The 22,754-nt window shown below is 36.1% G+C and overlaps 1 long non-coding RNA gene across 4 annotated transcripts in view; it reads left to right on the top strand.

Annotated features, from left to right (window-relative positions):
• LOC140685782 (uncharacterized) overlaps window positions 1-22,754 on the top strand; it is a 281,092-nt gene that overhangs the window by 59,027 nt on the left and 199,311 nt on the right. Inside the window, exon 3 of one of the 4 annotated variants that reach the window (XR_012059212.1) lies at window positions 14,494-14,660. The exons of the other annotated variants lie outside the window; for them this stretch is intronic. This is a non-coding gene — a long non-coding RNA (uncharacterized lncRNA). Of the gene's footprint in view, window positions 1-14,493; window positions 14,661-22,754 lie in introns of those variants that run through there. 4 annotated transcript variants of the gene reach the window in all.

Below are 22,754 nucleotides of genomic sequence, written 5' to 3' on the forward strand. Positions count from 1 at the left end.
TTAATTCAATTTGCTGCACCAGATACTAATGCATATGAGCACTACTTATTTCATACCCATGAGATCTTGTAGATATGATTTGCTGTCTTGAATACCTCTTTCCCCTTTTCTTTGGCTTGCAAGTTTCTCTGTGTGCTTGAAAACAGGTTTATGAAAAAAAAACATTTAAATATGATACTGTTTAGAAATTGCCTATAAATAAGTCTCTCTCTTCTTTATACTTTGTACATATTTCATTATTGTGGGTACTTTTTTATTGAATATAACTCTGATTATCATCCTGACTTGTTTAGAAGACTGTGCCCACTTCTGAACCATGAAACACAGAAGACCAAAGACTGAGTCTTTTGGTGATGCACCAGTTAAATATGTGTCAAGTTAGAATGCAGTTGAAATGAGAAGTGCCCTCAGATTCTACTCTTGTTTGTTAATTATGTCTTGTATGTTAATTATATCAACAAAGTAATAAAGCCCGTGTGTCTGTAACATTTTCCTGTGAATTCAAAGGAGAGGAATGAGTTTGTAACCATTGAAGAGCTTTGAAACAGAGGGCATAATTTGTTTATGCTTTAATATTATTTTTTCAATTTTGGAAAAGATATAATCATGTTTATAAGATACAGTTGTTAAGAATGATAATTTACTGTTAAAGGTCATTGTAAAATTTTAAGCTAATATGGTTAGGAGAAATATTTGTGAGCACAAAGGAAAGGTAAGAATATTCTCTGCAATAGTCTTTCTTCTGTTATTGTGTTGGAAAATCCTCTCAGGACTCAACTCGGTCAACATCTATAAGACCTCACTAAATATCCAAGTCTGACACAACTTGACATATACATTTCTGTGTATTTATTTTTGGTTTTCTTCGCTATGTTAGCTCCATGAGAGGAATTTTTTATGTCTTGTATAGAATCGTTTCTCCAGCACTTAGAATATTAGTTGGCAAAGGATAAGTATTCTGTGAACACATGACTTGAAATTACATATGTAGATATGATTGCTTTCTATATAATATTTAATTATGTATTCTAATATGTGATTATATATCTATTATATGTATACCCACACAAAGTATCCACACAAGTTGAGAATTACTTTAGAACAGTGATGGTGGCCATTACCATAACCCAGCACAAGGTCTGACATTTGTAAATATGAATTGAATGGAATGAAACACAAGTGAGCATCTTATTCAGAACATTTTCCCAGTTTATTTTATGGCTCCCTGTAAATCCAGTACCAAATGTAGTGTGTACCAATTGACCAAAAATATTTAATTCACTGAAAACTCAATAAAATAAAAATATTAATATCACTGAAAACTAGTTGAAATAAACTATAACTATTAGGCATCCAGTGATTCATGAGTTGTTGTTTTATTTATATGGATGCTTTACATAATTTCCTTACAAACGCCTTTTTGTACTCATATCCAGAAAGGATCTAAGCTTAATCAAATTATTGAATCAATTGCTTTTTATATACCTCTTTTGCTTATTATTTACATTTCAAAAAGAATGAATGGCTTCTTATCAAAATGTATCGCTGTAAGTCCATTGTACTGTTTTAAGACTCCAATGGTAGGTTAGGTTTTCCTTACGAAAGAAATGGCGTTGATTGCCTCCTTTATTATTCTTTTTTTGAGAGCATAGAGAAAAATTAAAGCATTCAATTGAGATTGATATAATGAGTCTAATGCTAAAGAACAAAAGGCATATTTTGCTGAAAAAAGCTTTTGTGCTATTAAGCTATATGCTGACAAATAAATACAAATACACATATATTTTACATACAGAGATGCCCCATCAGAAGATAATGTATCCATCAGTCATCTAGTTCAGTGATAGAGACAAATTTTTCAAATATTTAGTCATAATTTGTTATGTTAAAAAGAAAAGAGGGCAATTCACAGGAAGATGGGAAAAGGGCAAATGTTTGTAAACAAATGTTTGCTGGGCCATGTAGAAACAATGAGACACAGAGAGGGATTTTGACAGACATTGCTAGGTTCCTCCCTGTACAGCACACCTGGTTCATATTATACTACAGATATCTCTGGTGATGATTTCTTCCTGGAATAGGTCCTCTGATCTAAATTCTGCAACACAGTTAGGAATAAGATCAAATTTCTTCCTAAGTCTTGTGTTTCTTAAAAGCAATTAGCCCCCAAATAATTCTTATGCCAAAGAGGCATATTTTGGGTGGCAAATTTTTCTTCCTGACAGAGGCAAGCTATGTAAAGTGCCTAGCATACTGATTGTCCATGGAATGACTAAGAAGGCTTTTTTTCTTTTCTCTTTCTTTCTTTTTTTTTTTCCACCTGTAGGCCCCTGACTTCCTTTTGCTTAGAGCATTCACTTTAGAAAATGTGCGACTGCACATTTTTTCTCTGTCCCTTTGATGTACAAATCCTGTTTAAAGCCACTTGCCATTTTTACAATTCAAGACTTTCCTTCTCAGGGACCTGGGGCCATCTCTTTGAAATGTAATCAAGAGAGATCACACCGCTATCTCTACATTTTAGTGTAAGGGCGGGAGCCTAACTTTGGTGGGTACCTTTCTCCAAAGGTATAACCATGTCCTGTCTTCAGGATAAGAGAATTTACTTTTCCTTTGGGTGAGGTCAGTTAGCAGACACAGGTGGCCTAAAATCCCTCAATCCCAGCCTTTTAAAACTCTCCAGCCCTTTGTTTAACTGGAGTTGAGCTCAGACTGATTTTGGCCTCTGTTCCCTAATGCATACCCTTAAACAGAGGCTTCCTATGTGTTTATCTTCGTCAGGAGCATTTTTGTTTGTTTGTTTTTGATAGGACTTTCGGCCTTTCAGCTTTGGTTCCTATTCAGTCTTCTTTCTTAGGTGTGACCCTTCATCCTTTGTTCCCAGGAAATTATTTCCCAATTTCCAATCCACGTAAAACTCTTCAGGATTTGGGAATGACATCATAGTTTCCAGAAATTTTTTGAAATTCTCTAAATCATACTTAATTCTGCATTTTCCCTAATACTTCATTTATGCATTTTGAATAATAATGAGGGATCATCGTAACAAACTGAATTGTCTGTGAGAGGGTTACTTTTCAATGGCATTCTATTATATACTATTCTATTATAATATATTCTGTTATATGCATGCATAAATATAATGCATAGTTTATTATTATTATGAAGCTATTTTAGAACAGGGTCACATATTCCAATAACATGTAAAATCAATCTCTATTTAAAACAGAAGACACTAAAAAAAAGAAAGTATTAAAGTAATCAATGGAATCATTACAAATTAAAGGATAGCACAAGTATTTAAAATGTATTCCTAAGGTGAAATTTTAAATTGGATCCCCCTATACCCGTGGTCCTCATTTTCTTTTTAACAATGAAAATATTATCTGCTTGTTCTGCTTTTGGTTTTGCCACTGTGGAAAGGGAATGCTGCCTGTCATTTCAGTAAACAAGGAATGTTGCCCACCGTCAAGCCATCAGGCACTGCAGCTGCCCGTGGTGGTGTGCCCTGAGGAGAACTCAGGATGGAGAATAGGAAGCATCCCCTGCTCTGGAAACTGCTGCCCGAGGTGCATGTCTAAGGGATAATTTCAGTGAGCCCAGATTCTTGCATCTTCCCATACTTAGAAAAGCACAAAAATCATGAATTTGAGATGTCTGATTTTGGTGATTAACAATACTCTTTTGATGATTTTATTCTCAGCAAAAAAAAAAAAAAAAAAAAAAAAAAAAAAAAGAACCCTTATATCTCCTGGCTCCTCCCTTATCTCTTTGGAGCAGTTCCTCAGAGCTATTTGAAAGGCTGCCTCCTGGGCTGTAGTCCTCAGTAAGGTCCCCAAATACAATTTAACTCACAACTTTATGTTGTGCATTTTTCTTCATTCAGAACCACCAAAATAAGCACTGCTTTTGCTAATATAAATTTTGATCAGTTTCTGATTTCACTTTGAAGTATTTCATAAAGAAATTCCTATCATCTTCTCTTTGTATTTCTTTTGTTGATGTGTTTTCAAAGAACGCTATTGACAGAAAATTTGAAGACTCACTGTCTGAAAAAAGGTTACAGAGCATGTTTGGGTAGTTGGGTAACATTGATTAGGAACAACCTAACATTCAGATTTCCTGGCATGGTTAAGAGCATCTCACAGAATCATGTCAAAACTGCCAATTTACGGACATATTTTGCTTCCAAAACTTGTAGCTTCTTGAAATACCATTTATAGAATTTCTTTAAAGAATGCTATGCATGTATTATGTTTATATGTATTTTATTTGTAAAAAATGACTCACTGTTTGCATCAATCATAGCCAGCTCACATCTCCTATGACAGCCGAAAGAGTGAGCAGATCAGGTATTGGCTAACCACAGCCCCCTTATTTTTGTATGTCCTACATGCTAAGACTATTTGCACATTTTTAAATGGCTGAGAAAATTCAAGAGTAATATTTCATGATGCTTAAAACCTATATAAAACTCAAATTTCCATGTTTATAAACTTTTCTTAAAACAAAGCCATGCCCATTCACTTACGTATTGTCTGTGATGCAAGGGCAAAGCTGAGTGGTTGCAGCAAGGACCATAGCCTAAAATATTTACTGTCTGGCCCTTTACAGAAAAAGTTTGCTGACCCCTGGACTAAGTTATGCCCACTTCTCTCATGTACTCTGTCCTTGTTCTGGGAAATATCAGCCTTAACCTTTGACTTTGTAAGTAGCTCTTCCTTTTGCCTTGACATCAGCAGGGGATTCCTTCAAAGCAGTAATGATTCTGTGTTCTTATAATAGGGAAACTGTGAAACTTTTGTCTCTTTTTATAATTTCTGGACTGATTTTCCTCAGAATTTGGGATTCAGAAATACATGTTCTGAGAAACGCTGGGAAGGAATTCCCAAATGGAAGCACTGTTCTCAGACAGGCAGCCGGTTCTATTGGACCTGTCTAGATGGAGGCTTCTCTCCCCTCTGCAGACAGAATACATGCAGAACAAGAGGGGACCCTGATCTGAAGTGCTGACGTTTCCACACTGGGTTGCCTGTGTCTCCTTTAATCTTAATCACAGGACTTACTGTAAAAAAAACAAAATCGATCAATCTATCTATCTATCTATCTATCTATCTATCTATCTATCTACCTATCTACCTACCTACCTACCTACCTACCTACCTACCTATCTCCTTGTCCTTTATTTAAGCAACAACAAAAACAAAAACACCCATCATTCTATTTAGGTAGTGCAATAGATTGAATATGCTCCCCCAAAATTCACATTTTGAAAACTAGTCCCCAGGGTAATGGTATTTGGAGGTTCTTGCTTTGGGACATAATTAGTTCATAAGAGTGGAACCACCATGGCTGGAATTAGTGACCTTGTAAAGAGACTCCAGAGAGGTCCTCAGCCCTTCAGCCATGTAAGGACACAAGAAGATGGCAGTGTGCAGTCCAGAAGCAGCTCTGACCAGACGCAGAATCTGCCAGTGCCTTAATCTTGGATTCTCCAGCCTCCAGAAATATAAGAAGTAACTGTCTGCTGTTTCAGTCACCCAGTCCATGGCATTTTTGTTATAGTAACAAAACTGAACAGGCTGAGATAAGTAGTGAACAAACCAGGCTCAAAAATAAATGCTTTATATCAAAATTCACCGATAACAATCTTTGAATGATGATTACATACTAAAGGTGAGAGGTATCTTACTATCTCAACAAAAGCAGTATAAGGAAAAAAATGTTTTAGCAGTTTCAAAGACAACTTACAGAAGTAAATCCTGTTATTTAAGCAGTTTCTGAAGATGTTGAAATCTTGGTTTAAAGATCAAAGACTGTACAGGTTTTTCAAGCACTCTTTTCTTTGTCTCATTCCTCTAGCCCACTAGTCCCTGCAGCTAGAGAACTGAAATCATGAACCCGTCTGCGTCCTGAGGGTTATTGATGTCTGGTTCTCCAGCCATGTTCAGAAGATGTCACTTACATGCCAAAGTGGCAGCCTAGCCTAGAAACAAGTTGGCATGACTCCAACAAATTAAGCGGAGAAAAGAAAAAAAAAACTTCAAAGTACATTCTAAGCCATAAAAATGTCTAAAAGAACTTTCAAACTGCATGGCTGAATGACACCAACACAAACTCTCTTGAATTTAAGGCCCCCATACTAGACAGTGTAAATCGTTTATTTGGCTCCAAAGAATTCTCTCTAATGCCATTTTTGTTCATGATTTAAAAAAAAAACCTTTTTCACAGCATTGTAATTTTCTGTCAAACTACTTTAAAGAGAAGGAAAGCCTTCTTCTCTCTCCCTTCATCCTAATGCTAAACCACACAGGCAGGATGATGACATGCTGCCCTCAGGGCTCTAAAAACCACAATTCCCTGCAAATAAACAGAAGGCAAATCTTCCACATACGAGACGCCTGTACGTGTTATTTTATGGTGGTGGCCACGTGGTGATAACTTCCGTGAAGGGCTGTGAAGGCCTGAGACTCCACCCTTGGGGCAGAAGGAGTGTGCTGTAAAGTTCAGAGAGACAGGAAGAGTCATGGATGGGTCTAATCTGGAGAGTGAGGAGGGGCCCCTGTCTATCACAGGCTCACCTCATTTCATTGCACTTCGCAGATACTGCATTTATATTTTTTTTTAACAAATTGAAGCTTTGTGGCAACCTTGTGTCAAGCAAGTCTATTGGTGCCGTTTTTCCAACATTATTTTTTAATTAAGGTATGTTAATACATAGTTGTTGTTTATTTTAAAGACATAATGCTGTTGCACACTTTAAAGACTACAGTGTAGTTTAGACATAACGTTTATATGTCCTGGGAAACCCCCACATTTGTGTGACTCCCTTTATTGTGATATTTGCTTTTTTTGCAGTGGTCGGGAATCAAACCCATAGTATTTCCGATGCACGCCTATAGTCTAAAATGACCACTGCCACCTCTAACTCTGCAGGCAGTTTTAATTGCTGTTACCATCAGACGAATTTTCAAAATTACCTTCGATTCAGTGAGACCTTTTATTGGGCTAATTTTATTGCTGAAGCATCATTTAAAATTGGAGCACATAGAGAGCCTTCAGAAGTGGACCCTTTCTCTCTCTGCCTCCCTCTCCATTCTGTCACGTGCACATCGACATACACACCATGGTTTCTTAAGAGTGCATGGATACAGGTGAATACCCTTTTAACGAGAATCACAAGCCTTGTCTCTGTTAGAGGTTTGTCTGGCTAGCATTCCCTCTCTTGATCTGTATTATCATTTTTATCTTACTCCTACTTGTTTTAACTTATTCACTAATATTTGTATCATGGGACATTAAAAGGAAATGGGTGAAAATATGTGAAATAGATATATTTCAGTTTATTTCTGGACATAACCTTCTCAAAGAAGTATACTCTAATCAGAAGGTACGTATGTTTAAAATGTTATGCCTCTTTTTAAGGACTGAAATGTGCTCCCCCCACCACTTTAAGTAACAGGAAGAAATTCAACAGTTATTTCACCAAGACGAGATGAGAGCAGCAAGGACATAACAGGACTCTTAATATCGTTAGTCTTTAGGGAAATGCAGGTTAAAATCAAGATGACATACCGCTCACATCTTTTAGAATGCCTAAAATTAAAAAGACTGACAACGCCTGGTATTGTCAAGGATGTGGAGAAATCAGAAATCTTATACCTTGCTGGTGGGAGTATAAAATAGCACAACCACTTTGGAAAATACAGTCATTCCACTCCTGGTTATTTACCAAGATAGATGAAGGCATATATCCACATAAGGACTTGCACACCGATGTTCATGACAGTTTTATTTGTGATAGCCCCACGCTGTAAACAACTGAAATGTCCATGAAAAGATGAATGGATGAGCAAGCTGTCTGTCATATGTCTGTGTAATGGGACACTACTTAGTAAGGAAAGGACCACTGATACATGCTGTAACTTGAATGGATCTCAAAATGAATATATTGAATGGAAGTTAGCAGCCAAAATGATATGCATAGCTTTAGTATGTCATCACAGTTTCTTTCCCCAAGGTAACACAAATGCCTCTCTTTGAACAAATATCTTATCTAAGATTGTTGTATTTTGGAGGACTAGGAATCTCATTTCTATTTCCTATTCTAAGAAATCAGTAGTGTCATTCAACGTCATTAAACCAGTCATAAACAGATTAAATAAGATCTCTATTATTCTGCCTAACTTTATAGTTTCCTAAAAGAAAAACATGATGAGAAATTCTTTGAAGAAAAAGGATAGCCCCTCAGAGCTACACATTTGTAGTAACATTTTTTTCCCGTCTGAATCTATAGATTAGCTTTTAGATAATTTATTTTCTAATGATCTCCTTGCTTCAGAATGTCCAACAAATTCTGCAAAACTGTCATAAAATAGGCCAAATAATATGAGCCTACCTAATTATCCAGTAACATCGACTAGCCTCCACAAATTCTACAACCCAATTAAAAAAAAAATGGTTACCCTAACATCAAACCTTGGGAAAACTGTACACAAATGACCCATTGCATTCCCCTCCCCACCTCTGACAATTAACGTCTTACATGTTAAAATCTCTTGAGCATTATTGAAAGTGGTATTTTGTGTTCTCTTTTTCACCTCCAGAATTCAGTTGTTGCCAGTTCTGTGCCCCCATTATCTATGTAATTTCTGAGCAGCTAAATTGTACCTATACAGGGTGTCAGAAGGAGCAATCCATGAATCCCACATGGGGCAGAGTCAGCTCAAATGGGGACTGGCAGACTCTCAGATGCCTGTGAATAATAACTGGAATTACATGAGGCCAGTCTTGTAGGAAGGTCTTGTGCCTGAAAATGGAAATTCTCTTTTAGAGTACACTATATCCATATGCTATAAGTGGACTAGGTAGGATATAAGTAAACTATAAGCAAATAAATTAAATTATTGCAGAAGTCATTCTAGTGAAGTCATATATTTGCATTCGTATTAACATATTATGGGGTCAGGAAACTATGACCTTTGGGAAAATCTAGCCTGCTTTATATTTCTGTACAGCCTGGAATCTAAAAATTAGTTTTACATTTTCAAATGGTTGAAAAAAATCAAAAGAAGAATAATATTTTACAACATATTAAAACTATGAAATTCAAATTTTACTGTCAATAAAGTTTTATTGGAATACAGCCATGCTAATTGGTTCATATGTTATCTATGGCTCCTTTCACCCTATGCCAGCAGAGTTAAGCAGTTGTGTTAAAGATAACATGAATCATAAATCCTGAAGTATTTACCCTCTGGCCTTTTAGAGAAATGTTTGCCAACCCCTGCATTAAAGTAATCCAGGACCCTAACTCCTATATATTATACCTGTTTTTTTTTTCAGTTTGATATAATTAATGTCGGGAACACAATCTGTATGCTAAATAAAGAACAATATGTGTATTTCAATAAAAATGGAGACTCCAAGGTATAGATTTTCCAGTAATTTAATACACTGAAGAGAGTATATTAGTAGTGTCTGCCTCTATCCAACTATGTGCCATTAAGCAAATGTATTAATAATTTTACACTGTAATAAATAACAAGTAAAATGTTGACTTGAACCAAATGAATGATTACCAATTAACTGTATTCAGCAAAATTAGGAAAAAGTATATAGACTATCATTTCAAAATACTGTCATTTCAAATTTTTATTCAGTTTGGCATAACCTTCCTTTTTTATTAGACTCTGTTACTCTTAACTGTGGTGTTAAAATATTTTTCTTTTTATGAAGATAGCATAACAGTAGATAGAATTTTATTCTGTGTTTCTGATTTGTCTTTTTAATTTCCAGTTAAAAACATAGCAACCTAATCACATGTATGTATATTTATACACATACACAGAAGTGTATGCATTTGCAAATAAATAGCCACACATGTATGTCTACACACATGTGTATTTATGTGTCAGATATTTTAAAATTCTTTAAACTATTTGTCTAGATGACTTTAATGTCACCTCCATTCTTAAATAATTGAATACTTTATACGTAAAGTGTTCAGGTAAGGATTATAGTCTGCATGAGTTTTGAGAAAATATTCTAATCCTTAGAGAATATTAGGGAAAATTTAAATGACTAATGCAATATTGGCTATTTGATATAACGGTTATTTAACTGGAATATCTTCTAAAATATTGACTTACATCATATGAGTAGAATCATTTATCCTGTTTTTTTTCTTTTTTTCCTGAGAAAACTGCTCTACCAAGGTTTCAGAATTCATCGTGATGCGTTGCTTCTGTGTCTGTAGAAGCGTTTTGAGTGCCTTCTCCTCTCCCACAAGCACCTCGTGAACTGACTGCCCATATTACGTGTCAGAACAAACGACCAGCTGCTCTCAGAAAGTAGGGCAATTCCTATCACAGCCTCCATTCTAAACTTTTTTGTCTTTATGGGCAATTCAAACAATGTGACTTAGGAAATACATCTATTCTTTTCTGACAGTAGGTGCCCAATTACTTACAGATATAACTTGTATCTATTGATCTCTATTGAATTTCCTTTGTCCTCAAAAACCTTCTAGGAATTCTCTAAAACTTTATGTGTGTGTGTGTGTGTTTTAAAGTGTAAAAAAATGAAAACCCTAGGGAGCTTATGTGTACAAGAGTAATTCTGATATGTTCCATCCATCTGCACCTGTAAAATCCCATAAATTGTTTTATTTTGTGATCACAATTTTATATCTTTTATAAACTTCTCAGTGAAGTCGATTATAGTTCTGGCATCATTTTAGTCATACATCATGACCAATGCATAAAGTGATGTGAATTATGAACATTGCACAGAAAAACTCATTATTAGAGAGTAGAAATTAAAAAAATAAAAATATATCTCTTTTATCTACCTCAGATATTATTAATAGAGACAGATGAAAATAGTTTTATCAAGATAAGACTAAGAATCTTTAAAGAATAATGAATAATGGGTAAAATACTAAGGATTAAAAGGAAGAGATGCTATCTTATTTTTTTTAAATATATAAGCAAGTGAATTTTATAAACTTCCAGACTTAGCTTCAAATTAATGTAAGACAAAAGTATATTATAGAAAAAGAATTTCTTAGATTACTTAGGAAAAGAAGAGCTGACTCTAACTGGTAACATCATTTCAATAGGTTAAATTCCTGTGAGACAGTCTTTTTTCCTCCTTTAATGAGCTCACTGACTTAGTAAAGCATGAATGGTGGAAATATGTTTGCAAGTAACTTACGTAAAGCACCCTTCAAGTTATGGGTTGCTCAGTACAATTAATTTGTGCAATGTGGTTGTCAACAAAAATCTCATGTTATCCTAAATTCAATATAAGAAATAATCTGTTTAGAACAAGAGCAGTAATATTCTGCTCCATCCAGAACTGCCAAAATCACAATTGGAGTGCTGGCTTCTCTCCTCAGTTCCACATGCTACAAGCAAAATTAAGAGAAAAGAAAATGTTATCAGTAGAGTGACCAGGGGGTGAGAGGAAAATTATGACAATAAAAAAAAGGGGGACAGCATCAAGAACTTTGTAGCTTTTAAGTATGCCCGAGACATACTCGTTTGGATGAGGGATGACTGTACTTGGAATTTAGTTCTAACTGGATGTAATTAAGTTTATTTTTGATATCTGTCTAATGTTTTTTTTTGGTTTTTTTCTTAGACACAAAAGAGTTCCCCCAAATTATTTGATCACTTAGTCTTCCTCCACATATTTTGAAAGCATTTCAGGTTTTAAATTTCTGTTTATACAGGAATCAATTCTAACTAGGTCAAACTCTGTTACATTCACTTATTTGTCCACATCTAAAACATTTTATTAAACTGTTTAATTTAATGTAACATTATAGTAGTATTTATTGATCTGGAAGGATATGCTCATCCTTAGTCTTGTTATTATTTTTTATTAAAATACAGTGGATTTACAATATTGTGTTAATTTTTGGTATACAGCAAAGTGATTCAGTTATACATATATATATTCTTTTTCAGATTCTTTTCCATTATGGGTTATTACAAGATACTGAATATAGTTCCCTGGGCTATACAATAGGACCTTGTTGTTTATCCAGTTTATATAAAGTAGTGTGCATTTGTTAATCCTGAACTTATAATTTTCCCTTCCCCCTTCCCGTGTGATAACCATAAATTTGTTTTCGATGTCTGTTAGTCTTTTAGTAGTCCTGTTTAAAAAGAAAAATGACTATTAACATCAATCAATGTCATCAGTTTCTCCCAGTTCCCTGGAAATTTACAGAAATAGTCAGGTCTGATATAAAGATGGTTAATTGAAGCACAAGCTTAATGGGATCAAATTCTGTAAAATAACTCCATGATCTGTGGCCATTTCCTAACTTGCCTGAAACTTAAAGAAGTGAATAATAATAATACCTACCTTGCACTGTTACTATGAGAATTTTAGGAGATGATTCACATACACAACTTGCACATATGTTACATCAGGCATATTCTAAACAGGTTATTACTATACAATTATCCATGATGAATTTTAGAAATAAGTTTTAAAATTTTAGAGTTTTCAGAGTGGTCATATTAATTTCTTAGGGCTGTCATAACAAAGAACCACAGACATAAACATCAGAAACCTGTTTTCTCACAGTTCTCGAAGCTTGAAGTCTGAGATCAAAGTGTTCCTCTGAGGCCTTTCTGCTCACCTTGAAGACAGCTGTCCTCTTTCTGTGTCTTCACATGTCTTCCCAGTATACGAGTCTGTGTCCTAACTTCCTCTTCTGAGACAGAAACCAGTCATTTTGGATGAGAGCCAGCTCATATGGCCTCATTTTACCTTAATTACCTCTTTAAGGACCCTACCTCCAAATGAAGTCACATTCTGAGGTACTGGGGGTTGGGACTTCAACATATGAATTTTGAAGAAACACAGCTGAGCCCCTAACAACAGTTGTGTCAAGTTCATTTTGGAAAACAGAAAACTGCAATAGTGAATTTTCCCATAGAAATACGCACTTTCATGTTCATTGCAGTGGTGTTCAAAACAGCCAACACATGCAGGCAAACTAAATGTCCATCAGTGGTCAAATGGATAAAGAGAATCTGGGATATACATTCCATGGCATGTTATTCAGCTTTAAAAAAGAAGGAAAGCATGCGGTCTGTGCCAACATAGATGAACCAGGACATTGTGCTAAGGGAAATGAACCAGACACAGAAGGACAAATACTACATGACACCATTTGTATGAGGGATCTAAAATAGTCAAATGCAGAGGACCAGAGAGTAGGATGATTTCCAGGGGCTGGAGAGAGAAGGACATGAGGAAGAATTAGTCAAAGTGTACAAAGTTTCCGTTATGCACATCCTAGTTTTCTGCCATACGACGTAGAGCCGATAGGTGATGATACTGCATTATATTCTTTAAAAATTGCTAAGAGGGTAAATCTTATGTTAAGCATTCTTACGACACACACACACAAAAGAGGGCAGGAGGAAGCTTTTGGAGGTGATGGGTATGTCTATGATGTAGATTGTGGTGAGGCTTTTATGGGTGCATACGTATCTCCAAACTTATCAACTTGTATACATTAAATATGTGCAGCATTGTGTATGTCAACTATATGTCAATGAAGTGATTTAAAAAAAGACTGGTGGCAATCTATCACATATTTATGAGTTTGAAAATACCCACGGTATACATGGTACTTCAATTCTTGGGTGAAATATATTACAAGGCAAGAGCTGCAGTCTTGTTTATGGTCTTTCTTCACAATACTACCTCATATTATAGCCTCTAATTCTAGGAAATATGCATTCAATTTTGTATTCCATACAGAGGTGTATGTGATTAAACCAATAAAAATAAGGCATGTCCTGCAGGTGACCTGAAGGTACTCAAAGACAAGTTAGGTAGATAAGACATTTAGAACAGAAATAGAAAGAACTTCTAATATAATAAAGCTTAAGTTAAGATTTCAAAAATGAATAAAATTCTGCCACAGAAAGTGGCTGGTATGAGATACCAAGTCAGAAGAGAAACGGCTCTGTCTGAGACCCGGTGACGGTTTTGGAGTGCAAGTCATGAACTAAAGTGCTCCTTCAGAGAAAGCTTTAGTTTAAGGCAGAGAAGGATGCAAACGGTAGAACGAGGGATGAAGTCACCTATATTCTTGCTTAAGAGAAACGAGAAAGTGACAGGTTTACAGTTCCCATGAGAATGAAATCAGAAGAAATGGTCTAAAGAGTTGACTGAAGACTGTGACTACAGAGATCACTAACTTTTAAATTCATTAATAAGGAAATAGTTTCCACTTTCTGCCCTTAGGTATGTTTTGAAAACCATCTTTTATAGATAGTCTTTCCAAAAATGTTTGTGTAGATACATCATAGCTTTCAATTTTTCTAGAATCAGGGAAACGTGTACAATTTATTTTGTAAATTATTGTTAATAACTCTAGCATTCTACATACTCTGCCAGCCACAGAATGCACTGTGCTTTCCCATCTGCTTTAGTATGTACATGCTCCTTCTATTATAGGAATATCCTTTATCCACGCACTGTGCTTCCTGGCTAATTTCTCATCCTGCAAGATTTGATCCATCCACAATGCTCACAGCGATGCTTCCCCTGATCAGCCACTAATCCTGTGCAACTGCTTCTTTACAACCAAGTTACAGTCCTATGTAACGTTTCCTATGCAACTGCTTGTCATGTTACTACTTTCAAAATGCTTAACCAAGTTTTCTAAAATTTTGGTTTATTTGCCTATTGTTGTCATAGATTATAAACTATCTCAGAGTAGAACCACAATTTCTAAATATTTCCATCTTTTGAAATACTATCACACCTGAAAGAGTACAGCTAATTAATGAACACATGTTAAATGAATAAAAGAATGATTGAACACACATGAACACAACACACTGTCATACCCAGCTACACACATAAACAGGCAGTATCCAAAGTCATGTTCAGAGTGGCATGACCCTAAAATGCATAGCCTTATAATTCCTTTTAAAATGTCAATGTCATCTGAGATAAATCTGATTCTGAATGTTAGGCATGAAATGATAAATGACAGAGCATACCTCTGAACTCTTGCAGCCAGAGGGGATGCTCAACGATGCTACACATGAAGGAGAAAGCATCTATATTCCTGCATAGCACAAGAAACCATTTTCAGCTCAACATGAAAGTTACTTTCATCAAAAGGAGAAAATTATAGTAACACTTTTGCTGCAAAGGAGTGTGGCAGAATGCTAAACACAGAGGCAGAACCCAGAATCATCACGTCAGAGAACACAGAGTCCTTAAGTTGAAAAGAAGCAAAACAGAAAGCTGCAGGGCACCCTAGAGAGAGGCCAGATTTGACTCTTATTAACTGCTGAACTAATGGGTGGCCTTTTGCGAAAAAAAAATTTAAAGGACAAAAGATGATTACTACAGGTGAAGCTGGAAAGTGCAATTTAAAAAAATAAGAATCTCTTCATTTAAACTGAGTCAAAGATGGAAAGATTAGGCATGCCCCGCAGAAAAAAAGACGTCAACAATTCAGTCACTCCACACCAGTGTCACAGGAGCCTGGACTGTTTTGTGGAGTCATGTGAGTGATTCTAAAATTCATCTTAGGGGGAAAATGTATGAGAATAATCAGAGAATTTTTGGAAACAATGAAAATAAGATAATCTGCAAAAGGGAAACAATGCATTTTGTGTTATTTCAAAAGGGTACTATTGACATTTAAAGGGAAAGATCGATGGAATAGAAGATCAATATTTATATCATTTCAATATATTAAAATAGTGGAATTTTAAGTCATTAATATAATTTCTAATCAAGTAGTAAGTTAAAGCTGTTCCATTCTGCTCTATTCCCTGAATCACACTGGACTCAGAGCAACAACAGCCCCAATAAAGAAAGAACACTTCAAGTTCAGTAAGGATTTTAGCTGTGAAACATTACAATCTCAAATCAATGGCTAAAACTTCTCAAAGTATTAGTATTTCACTAAAATTCCTACCTCATTTCCTTTTTATTTCGGTTTGTAGCATAATAAAAAGATGCTTTCAGCATCTCCCACGTGATTTATTTTTTATCACATCCCTTCTCTCCATCTTTCTCTCACTCTGTCTCTTCCTGTCTCTCTCCCTCTGCCTCTTTCTGTCTCTCTGCCTCTTTCTCTTTCTCTCTCTCTCCCTCTCTTTCTTTCTCACACACACCCACACACATGCACAGTCATTCCTGCATTCACACAGCAGCGCTCCCTTCTAAAAACTGTCATGTTTCTTGATGACATCATATCAGCTCTCGGTGTACATTTACACTAAATCTTTTTGTCGTCATTATTACAGCTGCTGTATTGTCATTCTTCATTTAATCATCTTTCTTGCTCTCATTTTCTTCAAAATAAGAAGGTCAGTTTATGTTAGGTTTTTCTCCTGTCGTTGGGATACTGATTTACCTTTTCATTTCAATTTTTTTTAGATAAATAGAAAACAGAATTACAGGCTGGAACTCCTTTGGATTCTTATTTCTCTCACGTAAATGAATAGGATGAGGGTTTCCTGTACCAGCTGTGTTAGAGGCAGCATTTGTGATTACAAGGTGGTCCCTGTTAGGGTAAGCTGAGCGATAGAGAGAGAGACAGAGAGAGAGAGATAGGGAGGGGGAAGAAAAAGGAGGAGGAGGAGAAGAGATTCAAGGAATTGATGGATGTGATTTTGAGGGCTGGCAAGTCTAAAATGTACAGATCCAGCAGGCAGGCCCAGGGAAACCGAGGAAAGAGCTGATGCTGCAGCTTGAGTTCAAAGGCAGTCTGGAGACAGCATTCTCTCTGCCTTGGTGTCCTTCAGTCTTTTTCTCTATGGCCTTCAAATGACTGGATGAGGCCCATGCACATTATGGAGGATAACCTGCTTTATTCAGAGTTTACAAATTTAAATGTTAATTACATCTGAAAAATCCCTTCACAGCAATTTCTAGACTGGTATTTGACCAAATATCTGGCATCATGCCCTAGCGAAGTTAACATAAGATGAATCATCACAAACCATCCTTTGTCAACGTGGCCTCCGTATACTTCTCCTTACACCATACTTAATACCCAAATAAAGACAATAATGAGGTCATACTCCAGTATAACATGAGACAGCTATCCTGCCTACAACTGAAAACATGTAACATTATCTGCAGAAGAAGATGCAAAGTGCATGGGTGGTATTCAGTCATCTCCTTGACACCCTATAACTTAAATATTGTAATATAAATGTAACAATATTTAAATATTATGACATAGAATCAACTTATGCTCTATGACAAGGGGATAAGAAAAGGAAGAAAACAAAGATTTTATGCACAAAAGCACATGCAGACAAGCATTCATAACAAAATAATGAAGAAATACTCATAACAATTACAGTGCTTATTTCTGTAATTGTTCATATGGTTATAACTAGTATTTATAACTACCCTCCTTCACTAACCATTCCATTTTCTCTTTGCTCTCAAGAAACATCTCAGCCAGTTGTGGTTCTTTACCTGCTGGGGTGGTCATAATCTTCATTCCTGAATGCTCTGTGCCATTGGTAGTCCTGACTTAATTGGGTTGTTATATTTGTACATTGATTTTAATCCTAGGGCATGGTAATAAGAGACACTGTAAGAGATTTCCTGTATTTCAGACATGCTCTCTATATCTCCATTGTGGAGTACCAGTCCAATTACCCCTCAGCAATTTGGATCAATCATCTCAGCCAGAACAGTAACTCCCTTCTTTGCCTATTGATTCAGAGACACAATAAACCCAAAGTGGCCAGGTGGCAGTCTTAACTGCCAGTTCAATGGAATCATTGTTGTGTCACCTGATGGAACCAGTTTTCCCTTTGCAACTAAGACCTTTAGGCCAGCAGAGGAAAAATTCACAGGGACAGGAAGAAAAAATTTTGTTAGTGGATCACAAAAGATAATAGTGAGTGGTACCACTCCTGTTTCTACTCCTTGATTCACAGACCTGTGAATCTGGCTGTTGGGAAAAATAGCACCACCATGCACTGAACACCCAACAGCTTCCTGGAGAAACTTACCCAAGCCCTGCACAGCATTGCCACCTAGCTGCTGCTGTGTAACTGAGTCTGCCAAAGGCTGTTCCACCATTTAGTAAGACCAGCTGCTTCAGGATGGTAGGGAGCATAGTAAGATCAGTGAATTCCATGACCATGGGCCCATATCAATAAATTCAGCCTGATCCAAATTTATATTCTTTCCATCTTTATTCCACATCTATAATATCTGTTACCACAAATGTTCCCCAAATTTCTGCTGTAACTGTTGGAAAAACTCATGTAGTTCTTTTGGAGTATATAGCACACTTCCTCACTTGTCACACTTTGTATCTCACCTTTAATGGATTTCTGAGATTTGAGTCTAGTTATAGATCTAAAAGCAAACCACAGCCAGGAAGGGTTGATGTTGTAATGTGAGTTGAAAAGCAGTCTGGAGACTGAATTTATGGGTCCCCCCCTCTTTATGGGGGGACCTCAGACTTTTTCTCTTAAGGCCTTCAACTGATTGGATAAGGCCTACTCACCTACGGAGGATAATCTACTTTATTTAAATGTTAATGTCATTTAAGAAAAACCTTCCAGCAACATCTAGACTGATTTTTGACCAAATATCTGGGTACCTTGAACAAGCCAGGCTGATACATAAAATTAACTGTCTCAATAATCATTGTTTGTCATTTCTCTGTCCCTTTTCTTTCCCCATACAACAAGCAAATAGTGACACGCAGAAGCCCCCCTTGCCTCCCTTAGCCTTCTTCCACAGTGACTGCAAGGGCACACTAATTGGAATAGACCATACCTGCACTCTGCCAGTAGCTCACAGCTCTCCTTTATTTTGGGCTATAACTGAACAGTTGGTTGCCTTTGCATTCACTACCAAGAGTCTTAGTAATAATAAGTCAGAGTAGCCTGCATTGATGTCCCCAGCCATCTGTCAGAAATTACTACTTTCACCTCTTGGGATGCCCTGGGCTGACCTGCTGGTGTTTCATAGGCTTTGTAGAATTATGGTCTGTTCTTAATGGAAAAACACTTAGCTTGTTAGTTTTGGAAGATTTTAAATTCTTATGAATAATGATGTTTGTTACACAAAGAAAAGTTCCAAAAATTTCCTAAGGCTGTAGAGTAAACTCTGGTAATTCTCAGTTAATATACCAACAGATGACCCAACTTGACAAACTTAAGCCAGGGTTCCTAATAATTATTTCCCTCAAGTCCTGAAACCTGAGTGATTGGACGAGTCTCACGAGAAAAGTGTCAGAAGTTTTTACAATTTCTCTGGGGTGTCAAGGCAAAAAACTGATGACATACTAAAGATGTATGTGTTTACTATTTTAATTGACCATTTATGTAATCCATGCCTAAAATCTACAAGTTTCTATTTTAGATTCTTTCAAATAGGTGCTCTCATTTAACCCTCAGAGAAATTTTACAAGTTGATTAGTATTCACATTTCAAAGACAGAGAAATAAAGCATTGAAGAAGCTAAGGAACTAGTTCAGAATCATGGTTACCATATGTATCAGACCTTCCAGCAGGAGAATTCCTCTATCCTCTTCTGAATCGTGTATTCTCTCTTCATCTGTGTCTAGTCTGAGATATTGCAGTTCTCTCTTTTAGTTGCTGTATTCTCATTTATTAACATTTGAAGGGATTTGGAAGCTTCCTTATTCAAATTTGTATGTTTTTACTTTGTTTCTAGAAACCTTTTAAAATATTTGAAATTCTGTTTTTTATCACAATGTTATTTCTTGATTTTGAGAATTATTCTTGTGAACTTTTGTGCTTACAAATAACATTATCTTTTACGTTTTATATTTTAAAGTAAAGTGTTCATTTTAGTGGACATACATGTGTATAGAAATTGTTTGAATTATTTGACTTCAGATAAAAATTCCTCTTGAAACAAATTTATCTTTGCTTCGACCAGGTTCCTGCAAGCACTATATGAGCTAGAATTTTTAGCTACATTTGTGGCTTGCAGCTGTTTATGTTATCCGCATAATTTGTATCAGGGCTCTAAACCTGCCTCAGGGCTGGAGCAAGACTACAAAAGTCTCAGAAAAAAATTAATTTTTTGCTGTTCCTTTCTGCTCAGGGCCAAATTGTCAGAAAGGGTGTTCTCTCATCAAGACAATGATGTAGTTATCATTAGTTTTCTATCCAGAGTAATTGTTTTTAAAAATTTTAATCATACATGGATTAAAGATGTGTATTTTTTTTTGGTTTTATATAAGCATTTTTGGTTATTAAAAGTAGAAGTTTCAGTGTAGTCAACTGGGTATGTTAAGATATATGTTCTTTCTTTAAGCACAATTTTTAATTTATGACATTTTCCTCTATTTCTAAGATGACTGCTCTATCGGATCTGTTCCTATTTTACTGAAATATTATTAGCTTGTGAATTCTCTTGTTTTGAATTCGTATTGCCAGAGGCTTTTCTATTTGATTAAGCATTTCAAAAAACACATCTTTTGGGTATTTGTAGTAGTTTATATTATATGATTCCATTAATTGCTATTTTTATTATTTGCTCCCTGATTTGCTGAAAAACATGAAAAACATTGAGTTCAGACTAAGCATGCAGCTCAAATGAAATATGATGATGAAGTCAGTCTGAGGAGCTCGGAAACAAACAGAATTTAATCACATGGGGGACCTCCTGAACTAGATAGACTGGGGGTTGGGATCCGAATAGTTTACAGGAAAAGATGAGGACTGAGGTCAGGGTGAAGCATGAGGGGGTTTTACAGATAATACCTCCTTTATTTCTCACAAATCTGTGCATGTTCAAGTAGTGACTATTTATTGCCATTTTGGGGGGAAGAGTAGTGAGGTTCAGGATGATTAACTAGTCCCAAGGTTTCATAATTTGTAAATCATAGATAGCTGGAGTCAAGATTTTTTGCTTTGTTTTGTTTTTGTTGCTCTAATTTCAAAAATCTTGGGTTTCTAGTTCTTTTCCTACTCTTGAGGTAGAGAGGAGGAAGTACACAGGAAAGAGGCAGGGTGAGCCTCCCGTGCCCAGTCATTTACAGGACCAGAAGCAGAAAGTGCTGGGTAAGAGCAGGAGAAACGCAAATTAAAACAATGTGAGACTCCACTGCTGGGATTCGAATGGCCCTAATCTGGAATACTGTGAACACCAAAAGCTGGTGAGAATGAAAGTGAGCGGAACTCTCATAGACTGCTGGTAAAAACCACCACCACCACCACCACCACCACCACCTAACCAAACCAAACCAAACCAAACCAAACAAACAAACAAACAAAACACCCAAAAATGCAAATGATACAGATATTTTGGAAGACAGTTTGGCAATCTCTTACAAATCTAAGCATAATAGTTAGTATTGGGACTCCTCAGTATATACCCAAAGGAGGTGAAATTTATGTGCACACAGAACCCTCCATGTGGAAGTTTATATCAGCTTTATTTATAATTGCCAATACTTGGAAGCAGCCAAGATATCCTTCAGTGGGTAAATGGGTAAACAGTTTCTGAATATTCCAAATAATGGAATATTATTCAGCTCTAAAAAGAAATGGACTATGAGACCATACAAAGACAGAGAAATCTTTAGTGCATCATAGTAAGTGAAATAAGACAATCTGAAAAGGCTACATCAACTATATGACATTGTGGAAAGACAAAACCATAGAGGTAGTAAAAAGATCAGTGATTTCCAGGGGCAGGAGGGGGGAGGAGGAGGGGTGAATAAGTGGAGCACAGAGGATTTTTAGGCAGTGAAAGTACTTTGTATGATGCCATAAGGATAAATACATGTCTTATACTTTTGTCCAGACCCATAGAATGCACAACACCAAGAGTGAAACCTAATGTAAACTACGGACTTTGGGTGACAATGATGTGTCAGCATAGGTTCATCAGTTGTAACAAACGTACCCTCAGGTTGGGAATGTTTACAATGAGGGAGGAGGAGGGGATATATGGGAAATCTCTGTACCTCTCAGTTTTTATTTGAATCTTAAATTGCTCAAAAAAAAAGTCTTTAAAAAAGTATCAGAGATATGTTTTAGACAAAATAAATATAATAATGATAACAAGAAATCATTCTTCTTAGTTTTGTGATATATTTGCTTTTCATCAGTTGTTAATTTGTAACAGTTAATAGTTTCTTATTCCCTGTATGATAAGATTGAATAAAATAACCCCCAAAGTTGTTCCATCCTATCCCTTGAACATGTGAATATAATAAAGTATCTCTCCTATAATTGTGTTATCTTACGGGGAACAGTTGACCTTAAGATGGGGAGATTATCTGGACGTGCCTGATGTAATCTCATGAGCACTTAACCGCAGAGTACTTTCTCACGCTGATACTGATGGTGAAGTCACTCAGTCCTACAATCAGAGAAACTGAATTTCACCGACAACCTCAATAAGCTTGCAGGAGGATTATTCCCCAGAGCCTTCAAAAGAAAGACAGCCTTGCCAGTACCCTGACTGGGGCCTTGTGAGACCCTGAGCAAAGAATCTAGCCACTGCCAGAATCCTGACCCACTCAAACTGTTAGAATTAGTTATGTGATGTTTTAAATGCTAACTGTGCGATAATTTGTTATGCAACAATGGTCTTTTCATTCTGAATTTTTGTTAATTTTGTCTTAAATACATTTCCCCTGATTGTATAATATTCAGAATGCAGAAAACACTTTTTTATTTAGAAGGAGAACAAAAGAAAATGTGTTTGGCTACTAAGAGAGGACTTTCTAG

The sequence above is a fragment of the Vicugna pacos genome, chromosome 15 (assembly GCF_048564905.1).
Source record: "Vicugna pacos chromosome 15, VicPac4, whole genome shotgun sequence".
NCBI classification, from domain to species: Eukaryota; Metazoa; Chordata; class Mammalia; order Artiodactyla; family Camelidae; genus Vicugna; species Vicugna pacos.